Below are 22,809 nucleotides of genomic sequence, written 5' to 3'. Positions count from 1 at the left end.
TCACATTGACACAAATGCAGAGAAAGTTCAAAAATAGAGAACTTAAAAGGGAATGCTCATCAACCTTTGGTATATTTTACATTTAATTTTTAACTAAATATCATGAAAAAGTACTGGAACTGGCACTTTTCTTTAAAAGGCTTAAATTAATTAAATTTCTGTTGTCCACATTGAATTATGTAGTATCAGGAATTTAAGAGGTTGCCTTCCACTCTTACTCCTTTTTTATCAAAACACTGCCCATCTTACCTTGCCTCAGCTTCTCTTTCTGCAAAATATGCATGATAAATGCATCTTTATATCTTAGAGATGTTGTGAGACATAGCTAATAAATGATTACACAGCATAGCTCTTTGAAGTATAAAGCACTGCATAATTACTAAATACTATAATAATCATCCTCATAATAATAGTAATTTTCAACCAGCACATCAACCAGACCCAGATGCCTTTAGTCACCTCCCAGTTAGACAAAAGTGTATATACCAACTATTAAATCAAATAAAAATCTTAAACCACAGACTGGCTCTACTCCCTTCCTCTTTCCTATGCAGAATCTGAAGTCAGACTGCCAGTGACACATCTCAGTTTCATCACTTGCTGGCTGTGCGACCCAGCTCATACAAGACAGCTAATCTCCAACCTCTATCTCTTCACTATAAAAATTACAATAATAATAATACCCACTTCACAGGATTTTTGTGAGAGTTCAACAAATTAATACATGTAGAACTCTGAACTAGTGGCTGGCAGACTATAAGGGCTCAGTGAACATTAGCAGTGGTGATGACTTGCAGCAATATCTAAAAAAAAAAAAATAGGCAGCAGTCTAGCCATGTTATTGGATAGTAAGTCAATCCATTCAACTTGGAGAATAATTGGTACTGCCCTCTAGGTTACCATGTTAATATTCATCAAATATAAGCTCTTTAATATTGAACTTTGATATCAAAAGGAAAGGTGAGACATTTCATTTTCATTTTCCCAGTCTGTTTAGTCTTTCTTTTTTTTTCTGGAGAGAGGTTCTTGCTCTGCCACCCAGGCTGATGCGCAGTGGTGCAGTCACTGCAGCCTTGATCATCTGAGCTCAAGCGATCCTCCCACCTCAGCCTCCTGAGTGGCTGGCACTACAGGTGTGCGCCACCATGCCCAGCTAATTTTTATATTTTTTGTAGAGACACAGTTTTGCCATGTTGCCCAGGCTGGTCCTAGGCTCAAGTGATCTGCCCTGCTTAACCTCCCAAAGTGTTGGGACTACAGGCATGAGCCACTGTGCCCAGCTATTTTTATTCCTTATAATCATTGTGCATGTAATAAATGACTACATTTTTATTATAGATGATTAGGAAAAAATTGGGTAAAATTTAAAAGTACCTCTTCATCACTAATACTCCCCATGCCCCAGCCCATTCTTCTCTGCAGATGTAACCACTATAAATGATTTGGTGTGTTGCTTTCCAGGCATTTATCTGTGCATTTATATTCATATAAAGAAAACCCAATGGAAACATGAAAGTATGTGCTTAAAGCACCCAAAAGATGAAATTTCACAATGATGCCTGGGCTGATCTCGAACTGCTGGGCTCAAGCAATCCTCCTGCCTCAGCCTCCCTAGTAGCTGGAATTACAGGCATGTGCCACTGTGCCTGGCCCCACCAAAAAAAATATTTAAAGAATTTTATGTTTTTCAATCATTATTAATTTACAAAATAGAAGGAGGAAAATGTGGTTAAAATTTCAATGCGATATGAAAAAAAATTACGAAAGTGAAATTCTTAGAGAAACTTTTGATAATAAAGATCTTATACACGTGCCAAAAAAAAAAAAAAGAAATTTGTGTTTTTACAAATGCATAGATATAAAAAAAAATCACAGCTTGTTAGGACTTCCTTATACTAATTTAATTTTAACATGGTTTAAATTCTTAAATTAAACAGTAAAATAATATTTACTATGGACCATAAGCTCTTTAGTGCTTACGATTTTTCTTTTTTCTTTTTTTCTTTTTTTTTTGAGACGAAGTCTCGCTCTTGTCCCCCAGGCTGGAGTGCAATGGTGCTATCTTGGTTCACTGCAACCTCCGCCTCCCAGGTTCAAGCGATTCTCCTGCCTCAGCCTCCCAAGTAGCTGGGATTACAGGTGCCTGCCACCATGCCCAGCTAACTTTTTTTTTTTTTGTATTTTTAGTAGAGACGGCGTTTCACCATGTTGGCCAGGCTTGTCTCGAACTCCTGACCTCAGGTGATCCGCCTGCCTTGGCCTCCCAAAGTGCTGGGATTACAGGCATGAGCCACCGCGCCTGGCCACAATCTGTCTTAAGATCTTAATCCAAGCTTGTTTTATATGTATGTATGCACCAATATTTTTAAATACGTAAATGTAATCATATTGTTTTGCAAATGACTTTATTTGAGTGAGCGATTTTACACATCATAGTATTTCTTAGTGGCAATCTAAATAAGGAACTTAAACCGTATCTGCCATTTTGCTCCCCTAAAAACTATTCTTGTCTAAGGGTCCTGTTAGAACAACTTGAGTTTCAAAAGCTTCCATTTTTGCTAAAGCAAATTTCATTTTCCATCACATTTCCAAGCCCCTGTAATACAATCCTTTTTTAATCTCTACAGAGTGTAAGAGGGAGAGAAATCCTACTGACCAGGAGCCTTCTAAATGGTGACTATGGAGAGATGCCAAGGAAATTGAATGGTGCCAAATGCAAAATCCTCAAGTTGCTCTCTAAACCAAAGAAATTCACTGGGAGCTGGATTTCACTGAGGCAGGAAGTATTTCACCTACAAAGATAGAGCACATGTGGAGATTATATTTGGGATCAGGGAATAAAGAAGAAAAGGAAAGCTACATTGTATTTCAGTTGTATTTCAGGAGACAGTAAAAAGAGAATGTTCCCTGAAGCAAAAATAACCAATGACCTTTGGTGCAGGAAAAATATTTAAGCAATAGTTTATAATTAAGTTTATTTAAATTTTTCCCTTATAGGAAATTAACTGCTGAAAATCTGTTACTCCTTCAGCAAGTTCAATGCACATAGAACGCATAGAGAAAGAGAGATCCAGAATTATTTCAAATTTCAAAAATTATATTTATTTGAAATAACCCTGGATCTAAACTACTACAAATGTTTATTGCATACTCAATATGCATAGGAGGTCAGGGGAATACCAAGAACTCCAAGTTACAGAACAAGTCCTCTAAGTGCTTAAAAGTGCCAGTTAGGGAGATAAGTTATGGGCTCATAGAAAAAGAACCGTAATAATGCTAAGGATCCTGTGGTAAATGCTGAATGAATAACAGAGTCATTCATTTTTGGAGACCTCGTCCCTCACTCATGGTCTTCAGGTAAGAGATAGAACTTAAATCATGTCTTAAAGGATTTTGGAAATTATAGGAAAAGAAGGGACATGAAAAGGATCCTAGCATTAAAAAAAAAGTACAGATGCAGCAAGGTACCAAGCACATCTAGCAGACCTTGAGCAGATCCTTTTAACTGCAACAAAGGGTTTGTGCCAACTAGGAGAAAACTTTGAGTAAGTAGGTTGGGCCTCTGCTCTGAAGGGCCTTCACTACTAAATTAAGATATTTGGACATTATCTTTTTAGGCAGTAAAGAATCAAAGCTGGTTTCCTGTGAAGCAACATGATTAAAGTATGCTTTCTAAAAATCTTTCTTTTTTTATGAAGAAAATTTGCAAAACACAGAAAACCACCAAAAATAGAATAAAAATTGGCATGCACCTATAATCCCAGCTACTCAGAGACTGAGGCAGGAGAATCTCTTGAAACTGGGACACAGAGGTTGCAGTGAGCCGAGATCGCACCACTGCGCTCCAGCCTGGGTGACAGAGTGAGACTTTGTCTCAATAAATACATACATACATACATACATACATACATACATACATACATAATAGTAAAATAAAAAATGAAAATAAAAATTACTTGGAAATCCATCATCCATAAATATGTTAAACTTTGATGGCTAAATGTACAGCATTTTATTTCTGGTCATATATTTGTGTGTGTGCACGTGTGTGTGTGTGTGTGTGTGTGTAGACTGGGATTATGCTTTTTTTTATTCAACATTATGTTGTGGGTTTTTCAACATGATTTTTAATAAACTGCATTGTATTTCATTATATAAATGCAATATGTGTCCAATTTTTCCATTTTTCATCCAGGCATAAATAACTAAGATTAATCCAAGGTTAGCATAAGCAGTATTTACAAAGGATTGGAGTAAGGATAAACTGAGAGCAGGAAGACCAGTTAAGACTGGTAGAGAACTGCTTGAATAAAGGGCATGTTCACACACTGGAATAGTTTATAACTGTTATATTACATTATAATTATTATTTCAAAGAATGATACTGCTCCCAGTGTAGTATTACGCAGTGATCTCCAAGGTAGATTTTCTGGGTTTCTCCTCTTCTCCCCAGTCTCTTAAATTTGTAGTGCTCCAGAACTCCATCCTTTCTCTTCTCCTTCATCTACATTTCCTCCCTTGGTAATCTCGTCCAGTCCCAAGGATTTAAATACTGTCTATATGTTAACCACTTGATGGCCTGTGGAAAGAAAAAGTATTCTATATACAGAGATGGATACACATTTCCTGAAAAAGCATTCAAAACTGTAAGTTGGAAATGCCTGCTCCACCAATGCCATCCAATAGGACAAATTACAAATACAAAACACTAGTGTACGGCCCTCAGAGGGGTGCTTGTAAGTGAGGGGCCTTGAAGCTGAGTATATGCTACAGCTCAAGTCAAGGCCTAGAGGCAGGAGCAGAATGATGTGATGAAGGAATCAGGAAGGGTGCACCGCCACTGCAAAGTCCGGCGATGGGATGGGTAGGGAAAAAATCACCTTGGGCAATTTGCTCTTTAACTTCCACTCATTCAGATGTTTGTAGACTAATAACCTGAAAGCATCGTTTGATTCAGGTTTCTAATAAATGGCATGTAAGCCATTGTGACAAGGAGTGGAGGGAGAAAGACTCTGTTGACCAGTGAACAAAATAATGATCCTGAGATAGAAAGCAAATATACATGATTCTTCATTTTCAATACCTTCTCCATGTCAAAGTTTTTTTCATTGTTTCTTTTATGAGCTCTGCTTTTCATCACATTACCCCTTCAACTAAAATTTTCAAAGAATTCTTTCTTTCCATCTTGAAAAGGCCTACCTACTTTTATACAATTGCACTTTGCCTTCTTTTTTGTGTAATTGGGTACAAACATGTAAAAATATTTATACTCCTTTCTAATCTATAGAAAACCATTTTGGGGGTCTTGAAAACAGACTCTTTACAGATGGAGAGAATGAGAGAAATGTCCTCAGTGTGCTGGCTAAAAACTGCAATGTCTGCCCAGCACTGTGCCTCCTCTCATAACAGGGGATGCTCTGCTGAATGAGCCCTTGTATGTCAAGATTCAAAAAGTTCTTGTTTGCTCCAGTTGAACAAAGCTCTCACAGACAGTGGGATCTGCAGGGTAGCCACCAAGTGTGTTAAACCAATGCTCCCTCCACCACACTGCTGAATAGTTTATCGTAATGGCAGTTCTCACCTTCATGTATAGAGGTCGGTGTTCATGTTGCCGTCCTGCACAGAGCTCCCACTGACTTCAAAGGAAATGACATAGAACAGAACCCTGTGGTGTAAGGAGAAACAAGCAGCATCTGATCAGAATCAGGCCACTTTTTTTTTCATTCCCTCTGTATAAATGGCTAAATTTATATACGGAATATCTAAAGGCCACCTTTCACTTCAGCAGTTTATGAATTGTCAGGTATACATACACTTATTGGGAAGTTCAACACTGGACTGCTTTTTATGTAGGAGGGAAAGGGAGGGGAGTGTGTGTTAGAAAAATCCACCTCAATCCCACGTATTGCTTGGTCTGTAAGACCCCCAAGAGACCAGAGTGATCTGGGGCTAGTTTAGGGGTTCTGTTTTACTTATAGCTGGCCTTGAGGCACATGCTAAAGAAAAAGAAGGAGGAGGAGAAAAAGAGGAGAGGAAAAAAAGAGAAAAAAGAAAGCGTAAGTGTATGTTTATTAAGTCTCTGGATAGGGGAAGTCATTCTAAACTTAAAAGCAAGAAGGGGATAAATCAAAATGAAATAGGTTAAAATGGCAAATGAACAGCTGCATCAATTGTGACAGGTAAAACATTAATATTCCTAATATATTCAAATTATCCACAAATTGGCTAAAAATGTAATAAAATAAATTCTAGATGGATAAAATGTTAAAATGTAAATTTTCTAAAAATGTTTAGCTAAAGTAATACATAGGTGAATATCTGACCTCTGGATAGGAAAGGGAGTTCGAAGCTTAAACATAGTATAAGAAATCACAGTGGCCAGGCACGGAGGCTCACGTTTGTAATCCCAGCACTTTGGGAGGCTGAGGCGGGCAGATCACAAGGTCAAGAGATCAAAACCATCCTGGCCAACATGGTGAAACCCCGTCTCTACTAAAAAGACAAAAATTAGCTGGGCATAGTGGCAGCCGCCTGTAATCCCAGCTACTTGGGAGGCTGAAGCAAGAGAATCACTTGAACCTGGGAGGCAGAGGTTGCAGTGAGCTGAGATCGTGCCATTGCATTCCAGCCTGGGCAAAAAGAGAGAAACTCTGTCTCAAAAGAAAAAAAAAAAAGAAACCATGAAGAAAAAGATCAACACATTTGACCATATGAAAAATCAAAATTCTGTAAATTAAAAAAAATAAAAATTAAAACAGTCAATTTGGAAAATATTTGCAACAGTTATCCTGAATTTATAAAGAACTCAAGGCTGGGCTTGGTGGCTCATGCCTTTAATCCTAGCACTTTGGGAGGCTGAGGCAGGCAGATTGCTTGAGCTCAGGAGTTTGAGACTAGCCTGGACAACATGATGAAAACCCATCTGTAAACAAAAATTTAAAAATTAACCGGATGTGGTGGTCCATGCCTGTAGGCTCAGCTACTTGTGAGGCTAAGATGGGAGGATCACTTGAGCTCAGGAGGTGGAGGCTGCAGTGAGCCGAGATCATACCACTGCACTCCAGCCCAGGCGATAGAGCAAGACCCTTTCTCAAAAAAAAAAAAAAATAATAATAATAAAGAACTCAAGAAAGTTGATTTTTTAAAAAAAAGTAATAAAAGATTTCCATAGAATAAAAGGCAAAGGATTCAGGAAGTTCATGGAAACATAAATTAAAATGGCTAATAAACACTTGAAAATGTTCAATATTACTAATAACCAATGAGTAATGAAATACAAACTTTTTTCACTTCAAATAGGCAAATATGAAAAAATGAAACTATACATTGTAGTCTTTTCAAATACAAGCAATGAACAGAAAATATAGTGAAAAAGAAATGCTTATTCAAAATAGCAACAAAACAAATAAAATGCCAAATAATATACTTAATGTGCAGAACCAAAATAAGGAAAGTGAGCTTTCCTCCCTTTCTCGCCAGAAGGCAGCCTCATGGGGGCCAGGCCTGCGTAGGAAGAGTGTTCTAGCAAGGTAGCAGCCTAAAGGTGTCAGGAAATTGGCAACATGCAGGGAGATTAAGCAAATTAGCAGAATATTCAGGATAATGACAGTCAAGTTGCTCACTGTCAGAGAAAAGAGGTGTAAACATGGAAGGGGAAAGCTAGACTAAGCCCTGTGGCAATGGATTAGAATTGAACCTGTCAGTGTGAACTTATGGTTTTCAATATATAAAGACAGATATAAAGAATAAACATAGGGCTGGGCACGGTGGCTCACACCTGTAATCTCAGCACTTTGGGAGGCCCAGGCAGGTGGAACACTTGAGGTCAGGAGTTCAAGACCAGCCTGGCCAACATGGTGAAACCCCATCTCTACTAAAAATACAAAAATTAGCAGGACATGGTGGCACACTCCTGTAATCCCAGCTACTCAGGAGGCTGAGGCAGATGAATCGCTTGAACCAGGAGGCAGAGGTTGCAGTGAGCTGAGATCAAGCCATTGCACTCCAGCCTGGGCAAAGAAGCAAGACTCCGTCCCAAAAATAAATAAATTAATTAATTAACATAGATGTAAATGCATGTATGCATATATGTATATACATGCATATGTGAAAATACCTATATATGTACATATGTATATGCATACATGTATTTCCCTAGCTCAGTTAGTGAGGCAGCCTCAGAGAAGCAATGCCATAGTAACAATGAGCACTCCCAGTGCCTCGATCTTGGTTTCTGAATATCGTTCTATCTTCTCCACGTTTACTCTGTTCTTTAGGGATCTCATCCACTTTCTAATGCTTCATGCTGATGACATCTACATGTATATGTCAAGACTAGACCTTTCATCTAAGCCCCAGATTACTATATTCAAACTGCTTATCTGACATCTCTATTTTGTTGTGTCACACACATTTCAAATTTAGCATAGTCAAAATAGAATATTTGATTTCCTTGTGCCCTTCCAATCTATTTCCCCCATTATTTGTATCTTATACATGGCAACGTTATTCACTCAGTTACTGAAGTCAGAAGTCTGGGAGTTAAAATCCTTTCCCTTTCCCTTATCCTTCATTGTCAGTTCACTTGCCAGTCCAAATGGGGTTCTACCTCCCAAATGCATCTTGAATTCATTCACTTTTCCCCATCTTCACTTGGGACCGTGCCAGTTTAAATTACGCTCTTCCTCTCCTGATTTACTGTGATGGCTTTTGACTGGTCCCTCCACTTCTATGGAAACTTCCTTACATTCCCTTATCAACATAACCAGAGTAAACTCCTGAAATGTAACTAGAGCATGCCATTCTCCTCTTTAAAACACTTTCATGTTTTTCCAGCCTTTTAGAACAAATCCAAGTGCCTGGCTATGGCTAGAAAGACCCCTGCATGATTGGAACACCTGCCTGAAGTCTCCAACTTCGCACCATGTATCTTATCTCATCAGTCACAACTCTGCAGTCAAAGTGTCCTGTGCAGGCTGGGCATGGTGGCTCATGCTTGTAATTCCAGCACTTTGGGAGGCCGAGATGGGTGGATCACTTGAGGCCAGGAGTTTGAAACTAGCCTGGCCAACATGGTGAAATGCCATCTCTACTAAAAATACAAAAAAATTAGTCAGGTGTGGTGGTTTACACCTGGTCCCAGCTACTCAGGAGGCAGGAGAATCACTTGAACCTTGGAGGGAGAGGTTGCAGTGAGCCGAGATTGCACCACTTCACTCCAACCTGGGCAACAGAGCGAGACTCTGTCTCAAAAAAGTGTCCTCGGCAATTGATGCTCCTAGAACACACCAACCTCTTTCCTCTTTCAGGATTTTTGCACTTGCTCTTGTTTCTGTTTGTAATGCTCTTCTTTCAGCTTTTCACATGGTTGGCCCCTTCTCTTTCTTTAGTTTTTAACTTCAATGTCAATTTCTCACTGGGTGCTGTGGCTCATGCCTGTAATCCTAGGACTTTGGGAGGCCAAGGAGGGTGGGTCACCTGAGGTCAGGAGTTTGAGACCAGCCTGACCAACATGGTGAAACCCCATCTCTACTAAAAATACAAAATTAGCCGGGTGTGGTGGGGTATGCCTGTAATCCCAGCTACTCAGGAGGCTGAGGTAGGAGAATCGCTTGAACCCAGGAGGTGGAGGTTGCAGTGAGCCGAAATCACACCATTGCACTCCAGCCTGGGCAATAAGAGTGAAACTTCATCTCAAAAAACAAAAACAAAAATGTCAATTTCTCAAGGCAGAAATTCTTGGTCATCTTATCTAAGTAGGACCTTCTATTATTCCCTCTCACAGCCAACTGTTTATATTCTTCCCAATACAAGCTGTAATTGTTTTATTTATTTGGTTGTGTGTATCTTTCACTAGAGTATAAGTTGTACGAGGGAGGTGATCTTGTCTTTCTTGTGTTCTTATGTATTCCCATTATTTAGCATGGTGTCTGGTGTATACCATATAGCTGATAAATTTTTATTGAATTCACATATCCATCTGACAAGGGATTAATAACCAGAATATATAAGGAGCTCAAACAATTCAGTAGGAAAATCCCAAATAATCCAATTTTTAAATGGACAAAAGATCTGAATAAACATTTCTTCTTATTATTATTATTATACTTTAAGTTTTAGGGTACATATGCACAACGTGCAGGTTTGTTACATAGGCATACACGTGCCATGTTGGCTTGCTGCATGACATTTCTTAAAAGAAGATATACAAATGGACAACAGGTATATGAAAAAAATGTTCAATATCACTAATCATCAGAGAAACTCAAATCAAAACCACAATGAGATTTCATCTCACCCCAGTTAAAATGGCTTTTATCAAAAAGACAGGGAATAATGGATGCTGGCAGGGATGTAGAGAAAGGGGAACCCTCATACATAGTTGGTGGGAATGTCACTTAGTACAGCTATTATGGAAAACTGTAAGGAAGTTCCTTAAAAAACTAAAAATAGAACTGCTATATGATTCACCAATTTCACCACTAGATATATATCCAAAAGAAAGGAAATCAATATATCAAAGATATGTCTGCACTCCCCCATTTATTGCAACACTAGTCACAATAGCCAAAATATAAAATCAACCTAAGTGCCCATAAACGGATGAATGGATAAAGAAAATGTGTCATATATATAAGACGGAATATTATTCGGCAAAAAAAATTAAACCCTGTCATTTGCACAACATAGATGGAACTAGAGGTCATTATGTTAAGTGAAGTAAGCCAGGCACAGAAAGACAAATATCACATGTTCTCACTCATATGTGGGAACTTAAAAAGTAGATTTTGTGAAGATAGAGAATAGATTGGTAGTTTTCAGAGGCCAGGAAGGGTAGAGGGGAAGGCGAGGATGAAGAGAGGTTGATTAATGGGTACAAATATACAGTTTAACAGAATAATTAAGACCTAGAGTTTGATAGATCAGAAGGGTGACTATAGTTTACAACAATCTATTGTATATTTCAAAATAGCTAGAAGATAATAATTTGAATATTTGAAAAATAAAGAAAAGACAAATATATAAGGTGATGGCTATCCCAGTTATACTGGTTTGAACTTTACAAATTATATGATGTATTACATTATCGCAGGTTATCCCAAAATATGCACACCTATGATGTATCAATAAAAATTAAAAATAATACAAATTTACAGAAATCTACTATGTGTGAGGTGCTAAGGACTCAGAAATGAAACAAAACTTTCTCTCACATGGCTTATAACCTAGGAGAGAAGTAAGTAGGAAAGCAAATAAGAAATGGCTATTCTGCATAATTAGTGCTATGGTGGGGGAAGTAAAGGAGAGTATAGCATCATCTAGAGAAGCCCCTATTCTGGGGCTCAAGGAAGATCACAAAAGGCTTTTTTTTTTGGAGGTTGTAACACCTTAGTGAAACCTACAGGATGGATCAGTTAGTCATCCAAGATACAGTGGGTGAGGACAGAAGCAAAGAACAACATGTATCTGGAAAGGAAGGAGGGCATGACGTGATCAACAGGCTAAGCCCTAGGGCTGCCAGAGTAGAGTTGAGGATGAGGAAGATGAATGGGAAGAGATAAAGATATAAATAAGCTGATATAATGGTAAACCTCACCAAACATCTTAAGGAAATGGGAAGGTCATTGGAACGCTGTATGCAGGGAGTAGCATGACCAGTTTTGTGTTACACAAGGTCATTCTGGCTGTACTGTATATAAGGGATTGAAGACCAAGAGTTAGGAGGCCAGGGCAGCAACCTAGGTGAAAGCTGGCAGAATAACAGTGACCTCAACTGGGTTAGTAACAATGGGACTATAAAGAACAAGAAGACAGATCTGAGGGCCACTTAAAAAGTGGCAGTCACAAAAATTAGCAATTCAATAAGTAATTTGATAAATGATGTGGGGACAACTGGTTAAATATTTGGAGGAAAAGAGTTAGATTCTTATATCAAAATTACATCAAAATTAACTCCAGGTCAGTGAAAGATTTGAATGGTTAAAGAATGAAATTATAAAACTATCAGAAGACTTCTGGTCAAGATGAATGACACTTTGAGATACCCAATCTCTTCCAAATCCACTTATGATAGGCAGCTAAAAAACAAAGCTGATTCCACTTCTCTTGCTGAGGCTATAGCATTATACAGAGCTGTGGACTGGAGGAGGAAGGACAAAGACACAGTAAGAACTGAATAGGCGGGGCACGGTGGCTCACGCCTGTAATCTCAGCACTTTGGGAGGCCAAGCTGGGCAGATCATCTGAGGTCAGGAATTCGAGACCAGCCTGGCCAACATGGCGAAACCCATGTCTACTGAAAATACACACACACACACACACACACAAATTAGCTGGGAGGGGTGGTGCATGCCTGTAATTCCAGCTACTTAGGAGGCTGAGGCAGGAGAATCGTTTGAACCCGGGAGGCAGAGCTTGCAGTGAGCCGTGACACTGCATTCCAGCCTGGGTGACAGAGCAAGATACTGTCGCAAAAAATAAAACAAACAAACAAAAACCGAAACAAAACATTAAATGTAAAAAGCAAACCTGTAACACTTTTAAAAGAAAACAAGAGAATGTATTTATGACCCTAAAGTAAGGAAGGATTGTCAAATTTAAGCATTAAATCCTTTATTTGACAAGTGACACCATAAGTAAGTGATAAGGCAATCCACAAACTTAACTTTGCAATGAAAGAAGATACTTTCAAAGCATTTTGCCACACTGGACCTAGACAAGGTGTAGGTGTGCTCCGTGCATTGATGGTTCTAAATCTTTTTCCCTCTTTCCTTCCTGAAACTTCTGTTTTGATTAACATGTAATTGGACTATACCACTCACTTCTGCTCCTTGTTATACACTCATTCTCCCATCTGGAGACACTCATCTTTCCTTGAAGATTTTAGCTGGTGGTTCACTGTTACTTCAATATTACTTTTGTCATAATTCCTGGTGATTTTAATATCGACTTATATGGACCTTCCAGTAACCTAGCTTCTAAGTTCTTTGGCCTCCTCTTCTTGATATTGTCTTCTATCTTGGCAACTCACTAGCATAGTTATACCTCTAGACCTGCACTGTCCAATATGATAATTGGACTGAATGTTTCAAACATAAAGAAAAGAAAAATATATAAGGTGATGGCTATCCCAGTTATACTGGTTTGAACTTTACAAATTATATGAATGTATTATGTTATCACAGGTTATCCCAAAATATGTACACCTATGATGTATCAATAAAAATTAAAAATAATAAAAGTTTACAGAAATCTACTATGTGTGAGGTGCTAAGGACTCAGAAATGAAACAAAACTTTCTCTCACATGGCTTATAACCTAGAAACCTACAAATTGGAGTGAAACGCGTCCAATATGATGTTCACGTTTCTCATGTTGCTTTTAAATTTTAAATTTATGCCGGGCGCGGTGGCTCACGCCTGTAATTCCAGCACTTTGGGAGGCCGAGGTGGGCGGATCACCTGAGGTCAGGAGTTGGAGACCAGCCTGACCAACACGGTGAAACCCCATCTCTACTCAAAATACAAAATTAGCCAGGCATGGTAGCACACGCCTGTAACCCCAGCTACACGGGAGGCTGAGGCAGGAGAATCGCTTGAACCTGGGAGGCGGAGGTTGCAGTGAGCCGAGATCATGCCACTACACTCCAGCCTGGGCAACAAGAGCAAAACTCCGTCTCAAAAAAAAAAAAATATATATATATATATATATATAAATTTTAAATTTATTAAATTTAAATATTTAAATATTATTTCTTCCACTGAAGTTCTACTGGATAGTGCTGCTTTAGATCTTGTCACTACCAATAAATAACTGCAACTTCTCCATAATGTCATTATTAAGCATCACATTTTCTGACCTTTTTTTTTTTTTTGAGGGACAGGGTCTCTCTGTTTGCTCAGGCTGGAGTGCTATGGCATGATCATGGTTCATTGCAGCCTCAAACTCCTGGGCTATAGCGATCATCCCGCCTCAGCTTCCTAAGTAGCTGGGACTACAGGTGCATGCCACTACACTCCCCTAAGTTTTTTTGTTTTTTTTTTTTTATTTTTTTAAAGACGGAGTCTCACTTTGTAGCTCAGGCTGGAGTGCAGTGGTGCAATCTTGGCTCACTGCAACTTCCACCTCCCAGGTTCAGGCGATTCTCCTGCCTCAGCCTCTTAAGTAGCTGGGATTATATGCGCCCACCACCATGCTGGGCTAATTTTTTGCATTTTTAGTAGAGATGGGGTTTCACGATGTCGGTCAGGCTGGTCTTGAACTCCTGACCTCAAGTGATCTGCCCGCATCAGCCTCCCAAAGTGCTGGGATTGCAGGCGTGGGCTACCATGCCTGGCCTTATTTTTTATTTTTTAGAGATGGGGTCTTGATAGTTTTCCCAGTCTGGTCTTGAACTTCTGGCCTCAAGTGATCCTCCCACCTCAGCCTCTCAAGTGGCTGGAATTATAGGCAAGATCTTCTGTTTTTAAAGCTTATTCTTTGACTCCAACCGTTTTTCAAATATATCTGTACCTATAATATATTAATTCCTCAACCATTTATTGTCCCTAACCTGTGTCATGTGCCAATTTTCATTATTATTCAACCTAAATTCTGTGATCAATCATTATAACCTTGCAGGCATCCTAAACACCCTTGTCTTGTCCCTCTTACTTTTTATTGATTTTTTTTTAACTTTGCAAATCCTGGTTAAATCTAACTTTCTGCCTGCTTGTTACTAGGATCCAGTTCTCCATTTAAATCTGCACTGCACCTCTGCAGCTAAATGTGGTTGGAGGGAAAAACACATAACCACCACTAACCTCACTTGAGTGCTTAATGCTACCTACCAATCATTATTGTTTCTTAGTCCAGACTCTCATTCTTCTAGACTATTCAGAATTTCTCCTAACTTTCAAGCCTCTGAAAACTTCTCCCCTCACTCTCATCCTCACTCTCAACTGATGAGTTGTATCTTATTTCTATTGAAAAATAATGGCAATCAGAAAGGAATTTTCATGTGTTCTCACTGTCACATCTCCTCACCTACCTGCATTTGTGTTCACGTGCTCTGCCTTCTCACATATTACTGTGAATGAACTGTCTATGCTCCTAATGAAGGCCAGTTCTCTATTATGTGCTAGATCTCACTCTCTCTAGTTGATTTAGGGACCCCGTTACAGCAATTTTCTCCTTTATCTCTGGCATCATCAAGTTTTTTCTCTCTATTGGATCTTTCCCATCAGCACAAAACCATGATGTTATTTCTATTGTCTTAAGAAAAGGAAATAAACCTTACTATTCACCTTACTTTTCCCTTCAGTTACTCCATTTTCTACCTTCTCCTTTTAGCAAAATTCCTTTAAAGAGTAGCCTGCCTATACCTACTATTTCTAACTTCTCCACTCCCAGTCTCTCTTGAATCCACGCTGATCAGCTTTTCTTCCCCATCTTAGTCCATTTTGTGCTACTATAACAGAATACCTCAGAGATTTATTGGCTCACACTTCTGGAGGCTGGGAAGTCCAAGACTGAAAAGTGCATCTTGCCAGGGCCTTCTTGCTGCATCATCCCAAGGTGGACAGCATCCCATGGCGGAAGGGCAAAGAGAGGGTGAGAGAGACAAAACAGAGCTGAAGTCATCCTTTTACAAGGATTCTACTCCAACGATAACAACTCTATTTCTGAGATAATGGCATTAATCCATTCATGAGGGTAGAGTGCTCATAACCTAATTACCTGTTAAATATCCCACCGTTTAATACTGTCACAATAGCAATTAAACTTCAAATTGTGTGGGAGGGGACAGACATTCAAACCATAGCATCCCCCACCATGCCATTAACTCTGTCGTCACTATCACTCAATATTTCCACATTGCTAAATGTAATGGTCAATGTCAGCCCACATCTTGCTTGACCTATTAGCAGTATGGGACACAGCTGATCCCTCCTTTCTTCTGGAGACACTTTCTTTTCTTGACTTCCAGTGTTTCTCCCTACCTTACTATCTCTTCCTTCTCAGTCTCCTTTGTTGGTTTCTCCTTATTTCCCTGACCTCTGAATATTGAAATATCTCAGGCTTTGGATTTCTTCTCTTCACTATCTATACTCACTTTGTGGTAGATTAAATTACGGTTTACAACTACTTGCTTTCTCCCTTCTATGACTATTATACATCTGCACCCTTTGGATTTGTCTTTAAATGCCTCTGCTGAGCAGAGTATGCATTTTTTGCCGCATTGCAGGGCTGAGCTATGACTTTTTTTGGCTGGTGGAATGGAATAGAATGGAAATACGTGGTGTACGCCATATGCAAGGAGAATCTTTAAACTGGATTGAATGGATTAGTTTGGCCTCTCTTGCTTCTGCCCTTTGCCATGAGTATAGCACAGACAGGGGCTGTTCTTTTAGCCTAGGCACAAGATTAGAAGACACTTGAATCCGACCTATTTGCTGGCCCACAACCTACAGCAGAGCTGTAATCAATCTGTAGCCCATATGTAGCAAGAGCAAGAAATGAACGTTTGTTGCTGTAATCCACTGAGATTTGGTGCTTATTAGTTACCTCAACAATGTTAACTAGTAAAATTTTCTTTAAACTCTCCTGAGCTCTATGCTCATATATCCAGTTGCCAACTTGGCATCTACATTTAGATGTATCAAAGGCATCTCGAACTCAGCAGGTTCAAAATGAGCTTCTGATATTTCTCACAAAATCTGTCCTTCTTGAAGTCTTGTCATTATCACTAATGTAAACTCCAACAATAACAAAAAAAAGGAGACAAAAAACTACGGTCACACTGATTTCTCACTTTTGCTTGCATTCCATGCCCAATTTATCAACAAATCTTGGTTTTATTTTCAAAATAAATCCAGAGTCTGGAAACTTCTCACCACCTTTACTAGTACCACCTTGGCCCAAGCCATGATCATCTTTGCCCACTTACTGTTACAGCCATACCAATCCCCATCAATTGGGTGGTCACCTTTGCATTCTCCATCACAGCCTCAGCTCCTAGGCATTACTAGAGAAAGTTCCTCTAGAGTAGGAAAACAAAAGTTAATCAATAACTACCCAATGAATGTTACCCAAGCTTAGTTGGGTCATAATTACTCATGGGTTATCTTTTAATTATCTCTAATCACTTTTTACCACCTCCATCACTATCATAGTCCAAGCCCCTATCATCTCTTGTCCAGGTTATTCTGAAAGCCACTCAGTTTACTCCTGCTCTTGTCCCCAAGAGTGCGCCTTTTAAAACAGTAAGTAAGACTGTGTTATTCCTTTGTCCAAATTTTCCTTTCCTCAAATGGAAAAATATCACCTCACCAAGAGAAAAAAAATCATTATAATGGTCCACAATGCCTTACATTTTGCACACATGCAAACACACACACACACACACACACACACACACACTCCCCATCTTACTGCTCAGATCTCATCTCTTATGACCCTCACTTTTCTCATTCAGCTTTAGCCACAGTAGCTTCCTTGCTGTTTCTTAAATACATAATTTATGCTCTCACTTCAGGGCCCTTGCATCTGTTGTTCCCTTTACCTAAGATGCCCTTCCACCAAATATCTCTATGGCCTGCTTCCTTGCTTTCTTTAGGATTTTACTCAAATGTCACCTTCTCAGTGAGGCCTTCCTTCACCACTCTATTTTAAATGGTCCCAGAAATCCCTATCCGGCTTCCCTGCTTTATTTCCCTCTATAGCACTTATCATAAAGTATGTAAAATTTAACATATAACAAATTTTGCTTTTTTATTGTGTTTATTGCTTCTCTTTCTACACTAGAATGTAAACTCCATGAACTAAGAGTTTTTTGGTCTGTTTTGTTCACTGTTGTATACCGTGAACTGGTGTAGCCTTCTTCTCAAGCCCTTCCAATAAATTTGGAAATTCCTAATTACTTGAATTAAATCTTCCTCTGCTAAAAAAAAAAATCTACATTGGTTTCTGTGTTCTTTAATTAACCTGACTGATAGATAGACCCATTCTTGTAGAAAAAATAAATGCTTCTATCTGGAGAGATTGAACCAGAACAACTCTGGACCCTGCAACTATTGGGCATTCAGTGACAGTCTACATATTGAACAATGAGGTCTCCAGCCTTTTTATACCATTGGCTCTAGACACTAGCTAACAGACTTACAGTACACCATCTTCAGGGAGGAGATTAAAATATTTGTTATTGGAGCTGCTGGCTTCCCAAGAGAAAAGCATTTTGGGAACGAGGAAGAGAGCCCTGCCTAATCAACCTGCCATGCACAGAGGTTCCAATGGACTTTTTATTACCTCATTCTTAAATCAAGAGACCACCAAGGATCACCAGATATTAGAAGACATATAGAAGAAAGATTCCAATACAAAATATAGAAAAAACCCCCAAAACTTTAAAAAATGAACTTATGGCCAGGCGCGGTGGTTCACGCCTATAATCCCAGGACTTTGGGAGGCTGAGGCAGGCAGATCACGAGGTCAGGAGTTCGAGACCAGCCTGGCCAACATAGTGAAACCCCGTCTCTACTAAAAACACACACACACACACACACAAATTAGCTGAGTGTGGTGGCATGCACCTGTAGTCCCAGCTACTCAGGAGGCTGAGGCAGGAGAATCGTTTGAACCTGGGAGGCAGAGGTTGCAGTGAGCCAAGACCGTGCCACTGCACTCCAGAATGGCAACAGAGCGAGACTACATCAAAACAACAACAACAACAACAACAAAAAACTTATAAGGAATAGAAAGAGTAGATGGAATAGAAGAAGAAAGCTTATAAATTACAATTATAACTAATATTCTTAGAAAGATAAGATAAAGTATTGCATCTTTACTTTAGTAAGTACTCCTTAAACAATAATAAGATACTCCTAAAAAGGAACATTCAGAGAATTAAAAACATTTGTAAGTATTAAGAATGTAATAGCAGATACAAAATTTAATAGGATTGGAAAATATGTCTACTAAGACAGTAGAAAAGAGGAAGGAAAGGATAATAAGATTAGAATCTCAACACAGGAAATTTGGCATCCAACTGATCAAAATTTCAAACTAATAGAGAAAAATTGAGAGCAATAGTCAAATAATTAAAGACAATTTACAAGAATTAATTGCCAGAAATCCTAAGGTAATATAGAGAAACAAAAAAGACCATGCGGGAAGGAGAAACAGAATGGCATTAAACTTCTCACGGCAATACTAGATCCTAGACAATGATAAAACAATGACTTCAAAATTGTCATCAAAATGGATTTCCAATGTTGAATTCTATACAAATCACAAATCACGTGTAAGGGTAAACTAAAGACATTTCAGATATGCAGTCTCTCAAGGTCTCAAAAAATTTACTTCCGGGCACCCCCAATTTTTCTTTTCTTTTTGACACAGAGTCTTACCCTGTCACACAGGCTGGAGTGCAGTGGCACGGTCTCTGCTCACTGCAACCTCCCCCTCCTGGGTTCAAGCAATTCTCCTGTCTCAGCCTCTAAGTAGTTGGGATTACAGGCTTCCGCCACCACGGCTGGCTAATTTTTTGTATTTTTAGTAGAGACAGGGTTTCATCATGTTGGCCAGGCTAGTCTCAAACACTTGACCTCAAATGATCTGCCCGCTTTGCCTCCCAAAGTGCTGGGATTACAGGTGTGAGCCACGGCGTCCCTTCTAAGCACCCCTTCTAAGGTTGCTGTTGGAGAAAGTGTTCCATCAAAACAATGGAAGAAACCAAGAAAGGGGCATACATGGAATCCAAGCAAAAGAATCTTATGCAGGAGAGAGGAGAAGGGAATGACCGGAAGTCCCAGGTAGCCTGCAGTGCAGCGGGCCTAAAGAGCAGCCAGTCACAGATAGGAATAGGACAATGGAGGCCTCAAAAAGCCTGTTTTTAAAAGATGGGGGAAAATAAACCCGAACTGTGAAACCGACAGATTAGCTGATGTATTAACCATAGAATATACAGAGAAATTTTACGACTCTGGGAGAGGAAATGATCAACTGAGACAAGTACATAGAAAACAAAACAAAGAGAAAAACAAGGTAATTATTATCATAATTATTTTTATAAAAAGGAACTGTGGGCCGGGCGCGGTGGCTCACGCCTGTAATCCCAGCACTTTGGGAGGCCGAGGCAGGCGGATCACGAGGTCAGGAGATTGAGACCATCCTGGCTAACACGGTGAAACCCCGTCTCTACTAAAAATACAAAAAATTAGCCGGGCGAGGTGGCGGGCGCCTGTAATCCCAGCTACTCGGGAGGCTGAGGCAGGAGAAGGCGTGAACCCGGGAGGCGGAGCTTAGAGTGAGCCGAGATCGCGCCACTGCACTCCAGCCTGGGTGACAGAGCAAGACTCTGTCTCTAAAAAAAAAAAAAAAGTTACTAGTGGAGATTGTTTTTACTGTGGGCATATTTGCAAGTTGAAGGAAAGAGGCAGCAGGGAGAGGAGAGGAACTGATGGAACAAAGTCAAAGAGGAAGTGGGATAAGATAGGACATAAGGACACGCGGAGCATTCAGATCCAGAGAGGATGATCAGCACCTCTTCCTCTGAGACCAGAGGGACAAACCATAATGAGTGAAGAGATGAGGACATTCTTAAAGTAGAGCTAGCAAAGCTGGGAATGGCCTTCCACAAGAGGAAAACTAAGACTGGACCCAGAATAGTAAAGGTGGGTTTGGGGACTTGAGGCAAGTGAGAAAGCTCTGGAAATGCCGCTGGATAAATTCCGTAGGGATGCATTCCTGGAGAGGTGGTGCCGCGGTGAAGGTGGTGTACATGGATAGTGAACCGCACCTACATGATGGCATGATTTTCTTCAGGCATGCCCATCAACCTGGGAGTAGGAAAAAAGCCCAAGAATGCTGGATTTTCCCTAACGTGAAGGAAGGGAAAGTGACAACCCCACAAATCAAACAGGTGAGTGTGGAGTGTGCACGCCTCTAGTTCTTTAGTATACCCATACATAACTAGCCAGCCACAGGAAGCTCTCTGTGTGGAGCTTTGAGTAAGACAGGAATGGCATTAACAAGCTATAACAAGAAAGGCTGAAAAGGGTACATAGTCATGTTTGCTCTGAAGGATGGTCCAATAGGAGTGAAGAGGTGGGACAAGTAGAGAGAGTGATAAGTTGTGGTCAATATAACAAGCACAGAGGGTGATAGTTTCGAGAATATAAAATTCCAAGTGGTGTTGAGGTCCCAGGTATGGCCGTGCAAGTGTGTAACTGAAGTAGAAACTAGTCAGCCAAGTTCCTGCATGAAAATGAACATGGATTTGGTAGGCAACCTCTAAGAGAGCCCCTAGTGACCCCCACTTCCTGTTAGTCTCACCCTTGTATAATCCCCTACCCCATTGAGTATAGGTCTAGTGACACTTCTTTTTTTTTTTTTTTTTTTTTGAGATGGAGTCTCACACTGTCGCCCAGGCTGGAGTGCAGTGGCGTGCAGCTCACTGCAACTTCTGCCTCCTGAGTTCAAATGATTTTCCTATCTCAGCCTCCTGAGTAGCTGGGATTACAGGTGCCCACCACCAGGCCTGGCTAATTTTTTGTATCTTTAGTTGAGATGGGGTTTCACCATGTTGGCTAGGCTGCTCTCAAACTCCTGACCTCGTGATTTGCCCGCCTCAGCCTCCCAAAGTGTTGAGATTACAGGCGTGAGCCACTGTGCCCAGCCAACTCACTTCTAACAGATAAAATGTGGCAAAAATGGTGGGCTCTCGCTTCTGAGATTAGGTTACAAAAATACTCTGGCTTTCACCTTATTTGCTTTCTTTTGCTTTTGCTTTTGTTTGCTTGAATGATGCCAGCTGCCATGTCGTGAGCTGCCCAGTGGAGAGACCAACCAGGCAAGGAACTGAGGGAGGTCTCTGGCCAACAGCCAGGGTGGAAATGAGTCCTCAGTCCAACAACCCATGAGGACTTGAGTCTGCCAACAGCCACATGAGTGAGCTTGGAAGCAGATCCTCCCCAGCAGAGCCTTAGATGACGGCTGCCTCAGTCAACACTCAACTGCAGTCTTGTGAGAGACCCCGAGCCAGAGGACCCAGATAAGTGTTGCCCAGATTCCTGACTCACAGAAACTGTGAGACAATATATGTTTGTTGTTTTAAGCTGCTAAGGTGGAGTGACTTGATATGTAGTCATAGATAACTAATACAATGGATGTTGACGTCTTGAGAACAACAGGAGACAAGGTTGAGAAGAAAATCATGAACCAGGAGCAGTGGTCATCATTAAAGATAAAGCAGAGCTCCTTCCACTTTACTGTGCAGACAGAACACTTAGGGGTCTTGTGAGAATGCAGATTCTGACTCAGTAGTTTTGGGACCTACCCTTAGTTCATTGTACATTTCTTTTTTCTTTCTTTCTTTTTTTATTTTTTCTTTTTTTTTTTTTTGAGACAGAGTCTCGCTGCGTTGCCCAGGCTGGAGTGCAGTGGCGTGATCTCGGCTCACCACAACCTCCACCTCCCAGGTTCAAGTAATTCTCCTGCCTCAGCCTCCTAAGTAGCTGGGACTACAGGTGTGTGCCACCACGCCCAGCTAATTTTTTTTTTTTTTGTATTGTTAGCAGAGATGGAGTTTCACTATGTTGGCCAGGCTGGCTTTGAACTCCTGACTTCAAGTGATCCACCCACCTCAGCCTCCCAAAGTGCTGCGATTACAGGCATGAGCCACCGTGCCCGGCCTTTTTATATATTTATTTATTTATTTTGAGACAGAGTCTCGCTCTGTCACTCAGGCTGGAGTGCAGTGGTCATCTCAACTTACTGCAAACTCTGCCTCCCGGATTCAAGCAATTCTTCTCCTGCCCCAGCCTCCGAGCA

The 22,809-nt window shown here is 40.2% G+C and overlaps 1 long non-coding RNA gene across 1 annotated transcript in view; it reads right to left on the bottom strand.

Moving 5' to 3' along the window:
- Positions 1-2,391: 2,391 nt before the first annotated feature.
- Positions 2,392-22,809, bottom strand: part of LOC129525677 (uncharacterized) — a 34,378-nt gene continuing 13,960 nt past the window's right edge. Inside the window, exons 2-4 of the long non-coding RNA XR_008670104.2 lie at positions 15,463-15,540; positions 5,582-5,665; positions 2,392-4,579 (exon numbers count right to left, since the gene is read on the bottom strand). This is a non-coding gene — a long non-coding RNA (uncharacterized lncRNA). The remainder of the gene's footprint in view (positions 4,580-5,581; positions 5,666-15,462; positions 15,541-22,809) is intronic.

The sequence above is a fragment of the Gorilla gorilla genome, chromosome 10 (assembly GCF_029281585.2).
Source record: "Gorilla gorilla gorilla isolate KB3781 chromosome 10, NHGRI_mGorGor1-v2.1_pri, whole genome shotgun sequence".
NCBI lineage: Eukaryota > Metazoa > Chordata > Mammalia > Primates > Hominidae > Gorilla > Gorilla gorilla.
The sequence above is the reverse complement of the archived record's forward strand: the minus strand, read 5'-3'. Positions and strand labels throughout refer to the sequence as shown.